The sequence below is a fragment of the Vidua macroura genome, chromosome 14 (genome assembly GCF_024509145.1).
Source record: "Vidua macroura isolate BioBank_ID:100142 chromosome 14, ASM2450914v1, whole genome shotgun sequence".
NCBI lineage: Eukaryota > Metazoa > Chordata > Aves > Passeriformes > Viduidae > Vidua > Vidua macroura.
Window position 1 is genome coordinate 10294860 of NC_071584.1, and position 15629 is coordinate 10310488.

Consider the following 15629-nt stretch of genomic DNA (forward strand, 5'->3'; position numbering starts at 1 on the left):
ATTAACAAGATTGTCTACTCTTTCAGTTTGTTTACTCGAATAAAAAATAGTTTTGACTTCCATTTTCTTTCATGAAGCCCTTGGGAAAACAGTTTATTTTGCAGTGATTTAAATAGTCACAATTATACTGGGACTTGTATCTCTCTGTATTTTTGCTGTCAATAGAGATTGGTGTACCTCTTCAGGGCAGGACTTGGCTCAAGTCTCATGAACAGAGAAGGAAAATGGTCTCAGTGAATTGCTTATCTTTTGTTACCTCCACAGACTGAATTAAACCTGAAAACCTGTATAGCCCCTGAAAATAAATAGTTTGGGTGAAAAAGACCTGAGAGAATGGCACAGTACCCTTGGTTACAGACTATTTAACAGCAGGGGTGATTTGTTTCTAATTTGGAAAAGATTTCGTTTCTTTCTTTTTCTTCTTTTCCTTGCTTTAATGTTCTCCTCAATACTTCTGCACTTATAAATATTTAGTTGCTTAGTCTTAAGGGGCAATGCAAGGTGAATAATAAACTGGTGGAGCAGAGGGGTGAGACACCAGGCCACTGGCTGCTGTTTGGACCTGGGTGGCAGACAAAGTAGTCTTCATTTTTTTTTTTTTTTGCTTCAGCTTTCTAGTTGTTGAATCGGAGAGAATGAATTTCTTCACACAGCATCTCTTACAGTTTTCATTAAAAAATGGTAGTATATGGCAGGTCTGGTTCATCCTGCTTGGTTTGTGGGTTTTAGAAGAGATTTACCAGAAAAATTACAGTAGTTTTTCAAGGACTCTTAAATCCCTTGTGCTCAAGGATGGCAGTGCTTGAGCTGCACAGCGCAGTTGTTGGAACAGGATTATGAGCAGTAGTGACCTTTTGTTGCACTATTTCCTGGGCCACTCAGCTGTACCTGTGCAGTGCAGGTAACATTTCTCTTTCTCCACCAGTTACGTGGCTCTGCATTTGAGTGACAGACATAGCTGGCAAAGGAATGTCTTGAAAAGCATGAAAGCACTGCTTAGCACAACAAAGTTGTTGCTGCTGTCTCTATTTCTTTAATTTGTCACACAGTCTTGGAGACTTAAGTCACTGAGACTTAAATAGATGTTTCTGCTGTTTTACTTTTTTGTTACTGTTTATCAAAAAATCCATTATGGAGAATCCATGCTTTTGCCAGAAATCCTGTGTCTTACTGGCTGCCATAGAGAAGTGCTTTCTGATTGCTACAGCTTTTGATTTGGTTCAGTGGTGATCAGTATTTGTGCAATTGGAACAAGCAAGGGAGGTGCAGTGGTTAGCCCAAGCAGATGTTTATTCAGAGCAGCACCAATGTTTCAAGGGCCTGAATTACCATCACTAGATGCTCTAACATATTTATGAAAGACATCACCTTAAGCATGTTGATCTTTGCAGTCTATATGCTATTTTACTTAAACGTTGTTTGAATTAGGCATCTTGGAAATATGGAAAGGAAATGGAGAAATGTAACGGGGATTTTTTTTAGTCTTTACACATACAACTGAGAATTGCACTGCCAGTTACCATCTAATTTTTTTAAGCTTTTGGTCTATAGTCCAATTCTTTCTGAGCAGATCAAGAGAAAGTTTAATTCCTCAGCTGTGCTTTTCACTGCTGTAGGCATATGGAAGTGTTGCTTATACACCCACCAGCCTTGTTAATCCAGCTCTCCTTCTCTCACGCTCTGGATTTGGAGGCAGCTTGTACAAGTGCTGCTGCCGGACTCACCCCTCTGCCTGATGTGAGTTCTGTGTGACATTCTCTCTGCAACTTGCCTGACGCCTGGAGGATTAACTGACCTGAGCAGAAAGTAAAGGGCAGCTAATTCCCTCTTTTCAGCTTGTTAGGGAGCACAACTACACTAACTACCCCTGCTTGTTTGGAGGGTAGGATGGCAAACGGAAATGCCACGCAGTGACTCTTAGCAGGACTAAGAAGTGGCAGAAGGCCAAGCAAACTTGCCACCATTATTCTCTTTAGGGAAGATGCCAGCCTGAATGCTCATGTACTATCTTCTGTTTGCTGATTCATGGCAGGAATAAGTATCAGCCTTTTTCTTCCCCACTCCCCTCCCTCTCCTGGCTGAAGGTAATAGTGAGGAGGAGACTGGCACAGTCAAGGAAATAAAATAACAGTGTAGAACCCCATGTGGGTTAGCCCTGATGCTTGCAAGATAAACTATTTGGCTTCAATTTCCAACTGTTGCTTCCTCTATTTAGAATATATATATATATATATATATATATATATATATATAAAACTAGATAAAGATTATCTGTAATTGATTTTTGGAGACTAACGCACATCTGTGCATTAGGATGTAAAAGTTCATGCTTGAGGAGAGGACGGCTTGCTTCACCAAAAGTGTGGGTGGTGTGAGCCACTGACTGCAGTGGACGAGCAGAGATGATGTAGGCTCTTGTTTCAGGAGGAGGAGATGGAGATCAGGAAGCTCTAGCCAAGTCTCTAAAAGAATTTTTCACCTTTATTCCATTTCTCCAAGGTGTAAATATGGAATTAAGACCTAATTGCTCTCTTCAGAAGGTCAATAAGCAAGGTAAAGTGTCTTGGCTTCCCATGATCTGCACAGGGGTCAGAACCTGCCCTGTCCTGCCACCTCTGCTCCCTCCCTCCCTAATGGGCATGATGAAGCAGTTTGATTTCCAGGCACTGCACCACCCAAAGGTACTTCACACCTCCTCAGGTACCTTTTTGATTTTACTAGCACATACTGAAAAATGGTTAAAGCAAAGAAAAAAGAAGATCCATTTGACTTAGGCTCTTAAGGATTCAGAAGAATGTTTAGTAAAATTAGTACTAATACATTGCCAATCACTTCTGAGACAGCTGGATAAAGACAGCTGCAATGGTTTCGGTCAATGTAACAGATTAAGATGATAAATCCAACAAGGCCTTCCTAGCAAAGCTAGCACTGAACTAACATATTCTTTTCTCTCCCTCAAGAATTGCCTCCATTGATGGATAATCTCTGCATAACAGGAAGCTTTTAAATCTCCAGACAGTGTATAATAGATGCAAATTTGTGACTGTCATATGCAGTGAACTAATAAGCTCGGCTGATCAGGGAACACGATAAGTGTGACACTTTATCAGGCAGCAGTAAAAGCTGATTAGTTTGTGCATGTTTAGCTGTCCATATGCCCTGTTATTGAAAAGGTTTTAGATAGTACTAATAATTGGAATGGATGTGGCTTCATATCCTTCAATATAGAAAAGGAAAAAGAAAGTGAATGCAAAGTATTCTTCTTCACACCTGGAGTGAAACAGATTGAGCAAAGTAATGGTGGAGGATTTCAGAGTAACTGGATTTCTGGCTGCACCTCTAAGCTGAGTGACAGAGCTATTTTCCCATGTTGCAGTTTGGTGGAGTCTGGGAGGAAAAGGCAGAGAAGTTGGGGTCACTGCAGAAGTTCCTGCATGGGTCAGCTGGGGTAGGGGAATGGGTCAAGTGAGTGTGATAGCATCATAAGCCAAGAGGAAAAATAACCCCACAAATGGCATTGATATTGTTTAGAGATAAATACTTACAAAGACAGAAATGACTTGTTTCATAGCAAACAGCTCAGCCAATTTATGCAGCTGACCATTATGCTTGAAATGGAGCTTTTTCCATTTCCTGTCCTGTGTCATAAAGCATCACCTGAGCACAGTCAAGGCTGTGCTGTCCTTGTCAATCCTGGGTTGATTGAGGTTGTTGCTTTTTGTGTGTTTTTTTATCCTGTCCTGTGGTGGAAGACTCTTGGAGCACAAGACAAGTAAACGAGATCAAGTTCACCCACTGAACAATGTGGTCTCACAAGGTTTTAATAGTAAAAAAAACCCCAAAGTTGTGAAAATCCAGTTGAGGCACTGGGAAGGGATGCTGGGGTGCAGCAGGTCCAGTATATCTGGTGGTACACAGGACAGTCCTGGAGAATATCCCAGCAACAGCTATAGTTATCAGCAGAGTGAAAAGCAGCCCTGTTGATCATACAATAATTTGGGTTAGGAAATATCAGGTGAAGCTCTGAAGGTCAGTGAAAGCTCACAACCAGTTCCCATAGGAATTTAGAGCAATGATCTTGTCTGGCCCCTTTGTTGTATTTCCATTTTCTGCCTGATCTGCTATTTATCAGTATGAGTCTTATGGCAGGTGGTGTGGGCAAAAATATAAAGGAATTATGAACTTTTACAGACGTTTCATCCATCAACCTTTGAATAAAGCTGGAGTGTGAGACTTTCCTTTAGCTGAACTAGTACAAGAAGCTGAAGAATGGTGGTTTGCTGTAATTCAGGCAGCAACCCTTGCATTTCACCGGTGGAGAATTTTTGAGTGTCCCTTTTTATGGACTTTATCTTGGAACTACCAAATCCAGCTCTAGATGCAGAATGGAAATGACAGCAGAGTTCAGAGAGGAGCTGGTGTCATTGTGTGAGCCTAGAGCAACTGTCAGAGGGTGTGGGAAGAATCTGGATTCCAACACAGGTTAGTCCACACTGCTTCCAGAAAATAGAACTGAAAGAAATTTTATGCTTGGTGAATTTTGCCATCAGAGTTTGCTTACTGCACTGATAGGATCAGGTTTGCTCTGTAAAAATTCATCAAGCCCTTGCTTAAGGCCCATCCTGAGTAAAACTGGTGGTGCCTTAAAACCTGCTCTATAATCATAGAACGTTCTTAAGTTTGCCTCTCCAAAATCAGCTTTGTTTGATTTGGTGGGCTCTTTTTCTGAGACACTGAAGCCAATAATGCGTTCTGCCCAGATGCCTGTAGGCTCTTTAGGCATCTTTTGCTAGTAACACTGGGCACAACTTGGACATGAGAACATCCTTCTTCCTTCTGAAGCAAACTGAGAAGTGATGCATCATGGATGATGAGGCTGGCTCATCAGAGGCACAGATAGCAAATGTTCTCCACCTCCCCATGGCTCTAAAGTGAATTGGGACAAATTGCTTATCCAGTAATGCTTTTACTTTTGTTCAAGGCAGAGGAGTATCCAGGAAGACACATCAAGGGCTTGGGGTTATGCCCTGATCATCCCTTTCATACCTTGCTTGTATTTCCTGATTCTGTTGGATCTTCCTGGAGCTTTGACTCTGTGGCTGTGGCAGTGCAGGAGAGCTGGCCAGTACCCAGTAGAGAGGAACAAATTCACTGTGATATTTCTCAGGAAACAACTACTTTTTAATTCAGTGATTGGAATGTGATGATTTCACAGTTGATGTGAACTGGCCAGTTAATTAACTGGCTAGTTAATGTTTCCTCTATGTCCAGCAGGAAGGGAGGAGAGGCAGCTATTACCTTCCAACCATGTCTTTGTCTCTCATTGTGAGTCTTCAGCACTTCTCATAATTCTTATGAAACACTGTCAACAAGGACAGAAAAAGAAAGCCACTTGGTTTGCTAGAGGGGCTCTGTGGTTGTTTTGGATCGTGTTACTTGTTCAGTATTCACCACTCTAAAGCAGATATATCAATAGTACAGGTATCAGATGAAAAAGCTTGCACATTCTGCCAGCAAATATGAAATTGGACCAGAATTCAGATTTGTGTTTGGTTTAGAAATATGCTGCTATACTTTGCAGACTCTGCTGCATCTTTTGTATCAGTGTTTTATTTCAGGTTATTTGCATTTTATCTCTATAATGTTGTTAGGGTTGTTTTGTTGAAACAAATTAATTTTTTCTAGGTAAGTTTTTTTTTCATTTATGATGAAATCTTCAGGAGAAAAGTATATACACCAAAAAAAAAAAAAAAAAAAAAGTAGTAAAGCTTTTTATGAACAGTTTGAATATTGCAGCTTAAGGCCAAGATGGGTCTTTTCTGATTTGTCACACGTAGTGTTTTGGTCAACTTCTCCTGGGCCCTTCACAGTTATGAAGTGATCATATCACGTATTCTAGGAAGACAAGTGAGTATAAAAATGCACTGAGATGTAGCAGCACTTTTAGAGTAAATGCACAAGTTACTATTATACAATAGGATTCAAAAGCAATGATGGGTCTCATTTTTTATTCACAAAACATTATTATATGTCGTTTGGAAATGTATATTATTTGTGCTGTTAATCTCTAAAATATTGCTACTTCCCTTTATGGATTACTGAATATGGTGTTATAGTTAAAAGGCTTGAAAGACATATGACTGAATAGTAGCTAGAATTTCAGGAGGGAAAAAAATCACACAATCAGACATGTGAAACAAAGCCAAGTAGCTCAAGGGTGATAAAATATTACATTTTGCCTGGGTCTGGTATTGTGTTCATGCATCGTAGGGGATTTGATGGATGGCATTCATGTGAAAGTTCTCCAAGCCAAAAACTTCACAGTCCTGCTCTATTTTTGCCTTTATTTTTACCTTTGATCAGATGCAGATTTTCTGTACACCTGTGAGCTGCCATTACCCAGTCAGTGGGTTTTGTACTGCCTGTGACATGTAGTCATTTGTCTGGATAATTCAAGCCTTGTAGCATGTAGCTTTTTCAAACCACACAGGTTCCTCAATTTCTCAAAACTCCTTGGATTGTTTAAAATATGGGGTTTTTGCAACTTTGTGTTTACCTCAAAATTAAAATGTAGGTGTTCTTCTGTGTTTTGTTTGCAGAATTTTTCCCTTGTTGCTAGGCATCACTTCAGTTTTGAGGGTGGCAGGTTGTGACAATGTGCATCTTTTCCGTAGGGCTCTGGGTTGCCGTGCTGGGAAGGAAATTATTTTCTGCCTCCCCACCTGTGACCTGTGAGTCAGTGGTGACAGGGGTGCAAGTCTGATCTAGAGTTCTGTGTTAGCTTAGACTTGTAGAACTCGGCTGTGGCATGCAAGACAAATGTTTCTGCAGCCAGAACAGCAAGAAGTGGTGTAGGGTGAGCATGGTATTTCTTGGCATTGCTTTCCTTTAGGTCTCTATGGGAGGTTCCCCCTGGCTTTGTGTTATTCATGCTCACAGAGTAACTACACAAGACTGTACACCCTGCTGAGACTCTGTGCTTCCAAGGGCATTTATTTGTTCAGGTAGTTTTGGGCACAACACTCTAGAGAGGAAGCAATATGAGAAGTTATGTTCAGAGTAAGGAAAAAAAAAAAATCACAGGTAGTTATGAGTAAGTGAGGTTAATTAAGAAAAAGGAGTGGTCACAGATTGATGTCTTATAAAGCTAGGCCTGAACATAGAAAGGACATACAAGGATAGAAAGGAATAATAAAATGAAGTATTTTAAAAGAAGCATGGTAGTTTAGGGCATACAGTTTTTTATTTTAGATGGCTGAGGTGAACTTAGGAATGGAAAGTGACTAAGAATTGTGTGGCAGCTTAAGTGAATCATGCCGGGGATTTTCTCTTTTTGGCAGTGTCTTGTTGAATTTCTTTATGTGGGAGAGTTTAGGGGCAATTAAAAGAATGAAAATGAAGAGCGAATAAGTAATTGGGAGTGAACACAGTCCTGACTTCTCCTAGATGTACTAAGAGAGTTGCAAAGGTTAGCTAGAGGAGCTTTTAATGTTACCTAATGTTTTTGCTTCTGTGAAATGAAATGAAGTCTTGGGGTTATTCCGTGGCAATTTTCCTTTCAAACTAGAATTTAAGCCACCAAGCACCCAAAATCTATTGTATTGTTAAAAGTCTCTGGAAATAACATGCACGAGAGACCCTGGCAGTCGCTCGCTCCTGCAAAAGTGCACAGGCTAGGTGCTAATCTAGCTGTTGCTAATGATGTCTTTTTCTGAGAGATCCTTCAGTTCAGGGGTGTGCTAGGGAATGAAGGACTGTAGTCTCTCTCCCTGCAGAGTCTCTGAAATCCATGAACTGCAGAAAATATCACAATATTGCAGGTCTATGGTGCAAGTGTGAAAATGTCTTACAGAATAAAGTGAGTCCCAAAGCCCACCCAGGGCTTGCAGACTGCAATGAGTGCCAAGTGTCTGTTTCTCATTTGAACGTGGTTTTCCAAAATGTCCCTTGTTTCAGCTGAAAAATTTTTTTAGTCTCTAAACTGTCCTTGACTCAATAGTGACATTTGCAAATCAGATAAAATTCAAATCTAGAGGAAGACATTGACAGTTTTCTGAATATTTAACCTCCCTTTTCAGATTTCATGTCCTCCGTTTAGGCCATTTGTCGCTGATCATTTATTTTATCCTTAATTCTGTATCATAAAGTTCAAGGCATGTGTAGGGAAAAAAGGGAGTCCCAGAATGGCACTGAACGGTGTGTTTATTACAGACCATCAGCACAGTTGTTTAAGTCATTGTATTTTAGGGAGCAATGATCAGGCACTTTTATCACCCTCTTTCCTTACACATAAATGTACCCTGTGGGGATAGCATCTGTCAGAGGCTGTTGGATGGCCCTGAAGATTCCCTGAGCCTTCCTCCCCGGGGAGCTGCATGGCTGCCCTTGGCTCTCGGAGCAGGGCTCTGCCTGCGTGCTTGTGCTGCCGCTCTTGGTCACTGGAGGATGCTTGAGCCAGAAGCCAGCTGCCATCAGAGGAAAAAGCTGGTTGCTAGGACTGACTCCATGATTTGGGAAAGTGTGCTTCCTCCTCTGGGCCCAAGCTTTGGTAAAAGGTCAGTGTCTGAAGGGGGAGAAGAAAACAGATGGATAGCTTCAACCACCCAGCTCCCTGAGGATGGCAGTGCAGTGCAGAGGGAAACACGGATTTCTGCATGAGAGCACTGTGGGATCGCTAGCCAGCCTCTTTGTCTCCACCTAAGCTGAAGAGGAAAGTTTGCTGCTGCTCAGCAGCTTTCCTCTGAGGATCTGAAAGCGTTTAACAAGAGTGGGCACTGCAAATATTGTCCCACTCTTCTCCTTGGGGGAAATGCAAACCCTGTGAGCGTTACAATTGCTTGCTCAAGGTCAGTGTGGAATAAAAATCTGAAATCCCAATTCCTTTATCATTGTTGCGTATCTGGGAATTCACTACATGCACCAAGAGCTCACTTTTATGAGTCCATCATGGTAATGGAATGGATGCTCAATGGGAAAAAAATAATTAGCATTTGCAGACAATCATGTCACTCTGATTTATACATGAGAATTTGACTGCAAAAATGTTTAAAAAGAAAGCCCTAACCTTTTGTCAAATGACACAGTGTGATTTATAATTAGATAATAGCTGTTGTCTCCTAGGGGTACTGACAACCTGGAATGATTTTCACCAGATTATTGTGGGATCAATACCAGCTGAATAATTAAAATTCAATACTGCTATGTCTCTATCAGTAACATTGTAGGAATGATGTATGACATCTTTAATTGAATTTGTCAGACACTACACTACATGCATAGATCAGGGGGATATTTTTAGAGTTCTGTATTTCATTTCCTCGTTATACTTGCCTTGTATCTTTTAACAGTCATGGTTACTTCCAAGCAATAAGACTGCTTGCTCAGAGAGCACTGTAAACAGTGACCCTGAGTTTATGCTGACCTTTCACTCTAAATGTTAAGAGTCTTAATGGAGACTTCCAGTAATTAATTAATGGTAAATGTTAAATTGCAAAACAGTGACAAAGTGGAGGAAAAGAAAAGGTTTTTGTTTCTTTTTCTTGGTGGCTGGATTGTTAACTCCTTCATTACTAGTGCTGGGTAGTTTTTATTTCATTCATTAACACCAGAAATGTGAGGTGTGAAATGATGAAGGCTGGTGGAATGTTCTATTGAGTCATTGAGTCTATGGAGCAAGCAGGGTTCATGCTTTTAGAGAGGTGGGTTGCATTTTGTGTTGAGAACTGTACAAGGTGTGAACTGGTTTTGCTCCTGACCATCCAATATAAAGGATGTGTTCCTCATGAGTGTTTGAATATTAGCATCCAGTAATGGCAAGGCACCTTTTCATGTCCCACTGCCAAAATACGCCAGAGAATGAGAGAAGTAGCATTTCCACTGATTGTTCATCATGTCCTAGGATTAAGGAGTGTCTCTTGTTGCTTACCTTGGACTGATAAACTGTGCTGTGCCCTGAATTCTTACGTTGGGCTTTAAGTAATAAGCAAGCACGACGGCCCAGAGCAGTTGCTATAAAGAAGCTGCCTGCCTCTTCTTAAGGCTCACACACTGCTCAGTTTGTGATATTGTGATTAGAATTAATTTAAAGATTTGTTATCTTTCACCATAGAAAAGAAGGAAAGAAAATTAAGCCTAGGTGCTCTTGAATATTATTTTTTTTCCCACTGATTGTCAGTTGCAGTTTTAGATTTCACTATTGATCTTGTTAATATTCATGCTGTTAATTAACTAATTTCTATTCACCTGCTCTGCCTGGTTTCATACGTGTGAGTTTCTTGCTGTACCCACCCTGTGCTCCACTCCAGTCTGGCACAGTGCTACCCAAGCCAAGCTTTGAGTCTGCTCTGCATAATTGAACATACATTTTCCTTACATACATATTGCTTCCTACATATTTCTTTAAAGTGAGTTTATTCACACTTATTTTCTACATTGAGGTTCTTTTAGTTACAGTTGTCTCAATCTTTCTCTTGCCAACTCAAGGACTGAATATTTAATTTATAAATTGAAGTTGATGTTTTCATGAAATACTAAATGTTGAGACAGTAGGGAAAATTTCTGCTGCAGCTTTCAGGTACTGAACTCTCTTAAAGATGACAGGCAATGGCAAATGATTCTGTGAAACAGTTTTGTTGGTCCACAAGGAGATGGATTGAAGATACAAGATTCAGAATTGAATGTTGCTTCTTTCACAGCTGTTGTAGACAGGGTTTTATTCCTCAGAACTTCTAATGGTAAAAAAAACAAAAAACAACAACAAAAAACAAACAAACAAACAAAACCCAACCCAAACACCAGAAAGGTAGATGAAGAAAGTTGGGATGCATAGTTACAGTTATTTACAGAATCCCTGAAGTTCTGTATAGGACAGTGATACCATGTTACGGCCTTAGGACCTCGTTTCTCTTTGTGCTTCTGCCATGCCCATCTTTTGCTGCTTCTCCTTCATTGCCTCTTGCTGTGATTCCTGGGTTGAGTCTTGTCCCCTGGAAGTTAACGGGAGTTTAATTATTTGACTTCAGTGAGCTCAAGATTATTTGCTCTCTGCCTTTGGTCATTTTTCAGGATACTTTGTGAAGTAGTGCAGCTGAGAGTTTGTGGGGTTTTTTTGGTTTTTCTTTTGAATACAGATAGAATTCTTTATCCAGGGCTTTCCTACAAGAGGTGTACGAAACAAAGACTTTTGAGCCGTATTTCTCACTTTTTTGCTTGTCTGAAGTTTTTCTAATCTGCACTGATGAAACAGCAGTGCTGAAGGACTAGCATGAAACCATAGCTTAGTCAGAGCCTTTGGGAGATAGTTTGTGTTTTCAGAAGTGGCACATTCTTGCTAGGGATCCCTCTCAAAGGTAGTCTTATTTGTGGTAGAGCAAACCACGTCCTATTCCTACCCCTCAGAACTGGCTGCCACCAGCTGTGTCAGAGCTGGGGTGCTCAGAAACTCATCCAGCACACTGGGAATAACAACTCATGCTCTCTTGTTTTCTTCTGAAAGTAGTCAGCATTTATTTTCCCCTGAGCAGAAGGCTTTCATCCTTACAAATATATGGCTTTTATCTTTCTTGAACTGTTTTTTCTTGTACATACTCCACACCAAACAGGATAACCTTGTTTGGCTACACAAACCCCAAGTTTACACTGCACATCTTTCCCTCAGATAAACACTGGGTAAGGAACTCCTTGATCACCCTGTCCGTGTCAAATCCCCTGCTATTACAAGGGTGTATGATATATTTTCTTCTTTAAGATAATCAAGCCTTAGTTTTAAAAGGAAATAATTAGAAAAGATTTTTTTGTATCCTTACTGCTCCCATGTTTCTCTGGTGGTGTAGAATCTCCTAATTACTTTTAACAGGAATGCATTTGCTTCTCAGTTCATGTCTTTGGTGTGTATGATGTTGCTTCTGTTCTTTTGTGTGTCCCAATGATATCCTGATGGTAGATTTTTATGTCCTTAATCAGGTAAACAAGTTAAATTCTTTATTTGTTTTTCTTTTATAATCAACTTTTGCTGTTAAATCCCTGTCTTTCCTTGTTAAACATAATCCCCCAAACTGTAGGCAGGTGTTTTTAAATCCTCTCACTCAGAGCTGGAAATAGCATTTCTGATATTTCTGATGTGAAAGGTTTTTGTGGTATTGGTGGTTTATGGTCAGATCTTCTACTTTAATTGAGTTTTCAGTTGATGAGCATATTACTTCAGGTGATCACTCAAAAGAGGACATTTCTTGTTTTAATGAACCAATCAAGAAGTGATTGACAGGAGAGGCAAAGTTAGATCAGAAAAGAGTTGTTTTAAATAGCTGTAAAGCTATTTTTGAGACACCAATAGATGCTTCTGTAACTTCGGTGAAGAAATGAGTTTTAAAACACAGCAGTAAATATGGATAAAGAGAGAGACAAAATGTTAATATACCTGATATGGTGATATAAGAATTGTTTGTTTGAGGAGAAAGTGGACATCCCAAAACCAACATTCAGATTTATGTATGGAAATTCAAATATCTCTTTCATTATAAAGCATGTAGATAAACTGTGCTAATGAGATTGTTTTATTTGAAAATAAGAGGTTCAAAGGGTTTAAATGCAAAGATTTTTCGTTGGCTGTTCATTTTTGCTTTCTACTGTTACTCTTCTTATGTGTGATACAGTTTTACCAAGACCCCACCAATGCCATGGTGTGCTATGTACTACCCATGCGTGGCAAATCCTTTCCTGTTTATAAAATAAAATCCAGCAAACAAGCCTAAGCAATAGAACAGGATAGATTTCTGCCAAGCTTCAGATTTTAGTTTGGTCACTTAGCTCAGTGAACTAGTAAATAATGTGCAATTCACACTGGTATAATAGGAGCAAGAACACAAAAATCACCTGGTCATCCCTTTTGGTGAAGGTTAGCCAACATAAAGAGTATTCAAGTGCCCACTTCAGAGCTTTTATCACATAAATAACTCTTTTTAATACTTCAGAGTAATTGCTGGGGAACAGTCACAACATTCTTGACATTGTGTGAAATGTAAGTGAAAACATTGCCATGATGTGCATGAACAAAGCTGCTGCCATGCAATCTCTCAGGTGCCAAAGGTGCTCTCTTAAATGTTATATAAAAAGTCAAAGGCGAGTGGAACAAGCAGGAACCAATACTTTATGTGAGATGGTGACTAGCTCAGAACCTGTAGTCAAGCATCAGCCTTGAAGACATTCAGATATGGGCTTTTCACAATTGCTTTTGTTTATGGATGGGCTTGAAATGTGGCATTTACTTTTGGATATGTAGGGGTAAAGTTGATAATCGGATTTAAATAGGAAAAAATGGATTAAAAGGATGGGAATATGCTTGATTTGTATTTCCAAGGCTTATAAACACAGATTTTGATGGGCCATATGGTCTCTTGTCTCTGATACTGCACTTTATGCTTCTACCATGCTAATATCCCTAATCTTTATTTTAATTGTTTTTAAATGTTCTTGTTTATAGACGAGAGAAGATATCCAGTACACTCAGGACTGGAAAAGGCCTGTGTGCCATGCAGAACACTTTGTGTGCAGATGGGAGCTTTATGGCAGGCAGCCTGGCTTTCCCCTAGGGTGGCTTGTGTGCCAGAACTCTCTCGTGTAGACAGGGTGCTGGAGTTTTTCCTTTTACCTTATGTACAGTCAATGCTTTGCATTTTGAAGTTCAATGCAGCTTAATTTTCTTCATTTTTATATCCAATCCTGAACTGTATGTTTCAATATAAAGTAGATTTTCAATTCTGTGACCAATTTTCTCTTTATAGCATTATTGCTGGAGACTGACATTTAAATGCAGTCTTGTTCCATAAAGGGTACAATACAGGAAGGGAATGATTTAAAAATTTTGCCACGAGTCCTTGAGGATGCAAGGTTGAATACTGTTTGCTGAAGTCAATAGGGTTGTTGTACACAGGCTTTGTGTGTTGTGAGCACAGGAGGCTGAAACAAATCAATTTCCATTGACTTGTCTAGCAAAGGAGCCATTATTTAGAACTGAACAGCCATTGCTCCTGTAATATAATGTGAAAACTTATTGTAGTTTTACTAAGAAGTAGGTTATGATGAAATTATTTGTTTAAAAGCGAAGTGAAGATGTCTTCTGAATATAAATTTTGGATGTATTGATTTAAATTTTTTGAAGAATAAATTGTGTTTGTTTTTTAAAGCTTTTATCAAGAGTAATATCAATCTCACATTGACAAAGGAGTTTATTGGCACAGAGAATTTTCTGGCAGTTATTCAAATAGAAGAAGCAATTACAGTCCTAGTGAAAGCAGCACTGTTTAAAGAATTGCAATAGTAATGCTTGAAGCACCAGTCCCCTTATAAGAGTCTCCCTTTGCATTAGTTTTCCTGCTTGGGATTTTGCCAGTTGAAATTCCCTGTACTAGTAACATTTAAGGTCTGAATTGCTGAAGGAGTTTTTATGCCTCCCTTTGTGCACAGTTTATGTTAACAGAGTGAGATATTTGAGGTCTGAAAGGGATTTATGCAATAAAACTGGCTGATCACATCTTTTTAGTATTCTCTGTGCCTCTTTGTGCATCTTTTCCCGAGCCATGCCACAGGTCAGGGGGATAAGCAGTAACTCACTGGAGTCCACTTAGGGGAACTCCTGTGAAAAGAGTAACTGTCAGCAAAACCAGTTTCTGCACAGCAAATCATTCCAATGGGGAAAAAAAGGCTTTTAGCAAAAATTTCATGAAGTCCATAGAAATGAACACTTACAATAGGAGAACTTGATTAAAAGGAGCAAATGCCACTCTAAGAGGCACATTGTAAATATAATGTAAATGAATGTGAAAGGGCAATGACCTGCCTGCTACATTACTGCTCATTATTCACCCTTTGGAGGGAAAAACCCACAAACAAACCCAAACAAACCCCCCCCCTCCAACCTGAAGGTAATTAGCTTTGCAGTGAATTTATAAATTTAAATGAATTCTGCTGTTAGATGGCACAGAACATGCCTAGTTTCAGCAGAACAAGATTTCCCCATGGTATTTGTATAAAAATGCTATTCCATCCATTTTCATTTACTCCCAGAATGAATGTGCAGTGGAGGGAATTGCCTCTGACAGGTGTCTGCCTGTGTCTGGAGCACTGCATGTGCCACCATGTCTGTGACTTTGTGCTGTGAACTGCTATCAATGGGAATCACACTTTGTGACATACATCTCTGCTGCTCCCAGTAATGGCATCCACAAATTCTCATTTGGGTCTAAGCCTCTATTAGTCTGATATTTCTTTGTTTAGTGAAAAAAGTGAACAAATGAAAAAACCAACCCTAGACCCAAAAAATGAATTATTGTAAACTGAAACTAAAGGTAGCTATGAACATTATTTATAGTCAGCTGTCGGGTTTTTTCTAAGAGTAAGGAATTTTGAAACCTAGGAAAATCTTTCTTTTGTTTTCACTTTATAAAACAAAATTGTTCTTCAGTGATCAAACACCTTTAGCTGCTGGTAAGCGATGACCCGAATATTAGAAATGTGGCAAAGGAAATGCAAACCTAGGACCTGCTTCTTGCTTGAATGAGAGAAACTGAATTCAAATTGGAAATAAAACTCTTCACTTTCAGTTGCTGTAGGTGAAAGAAACTCTTTCAAATTAT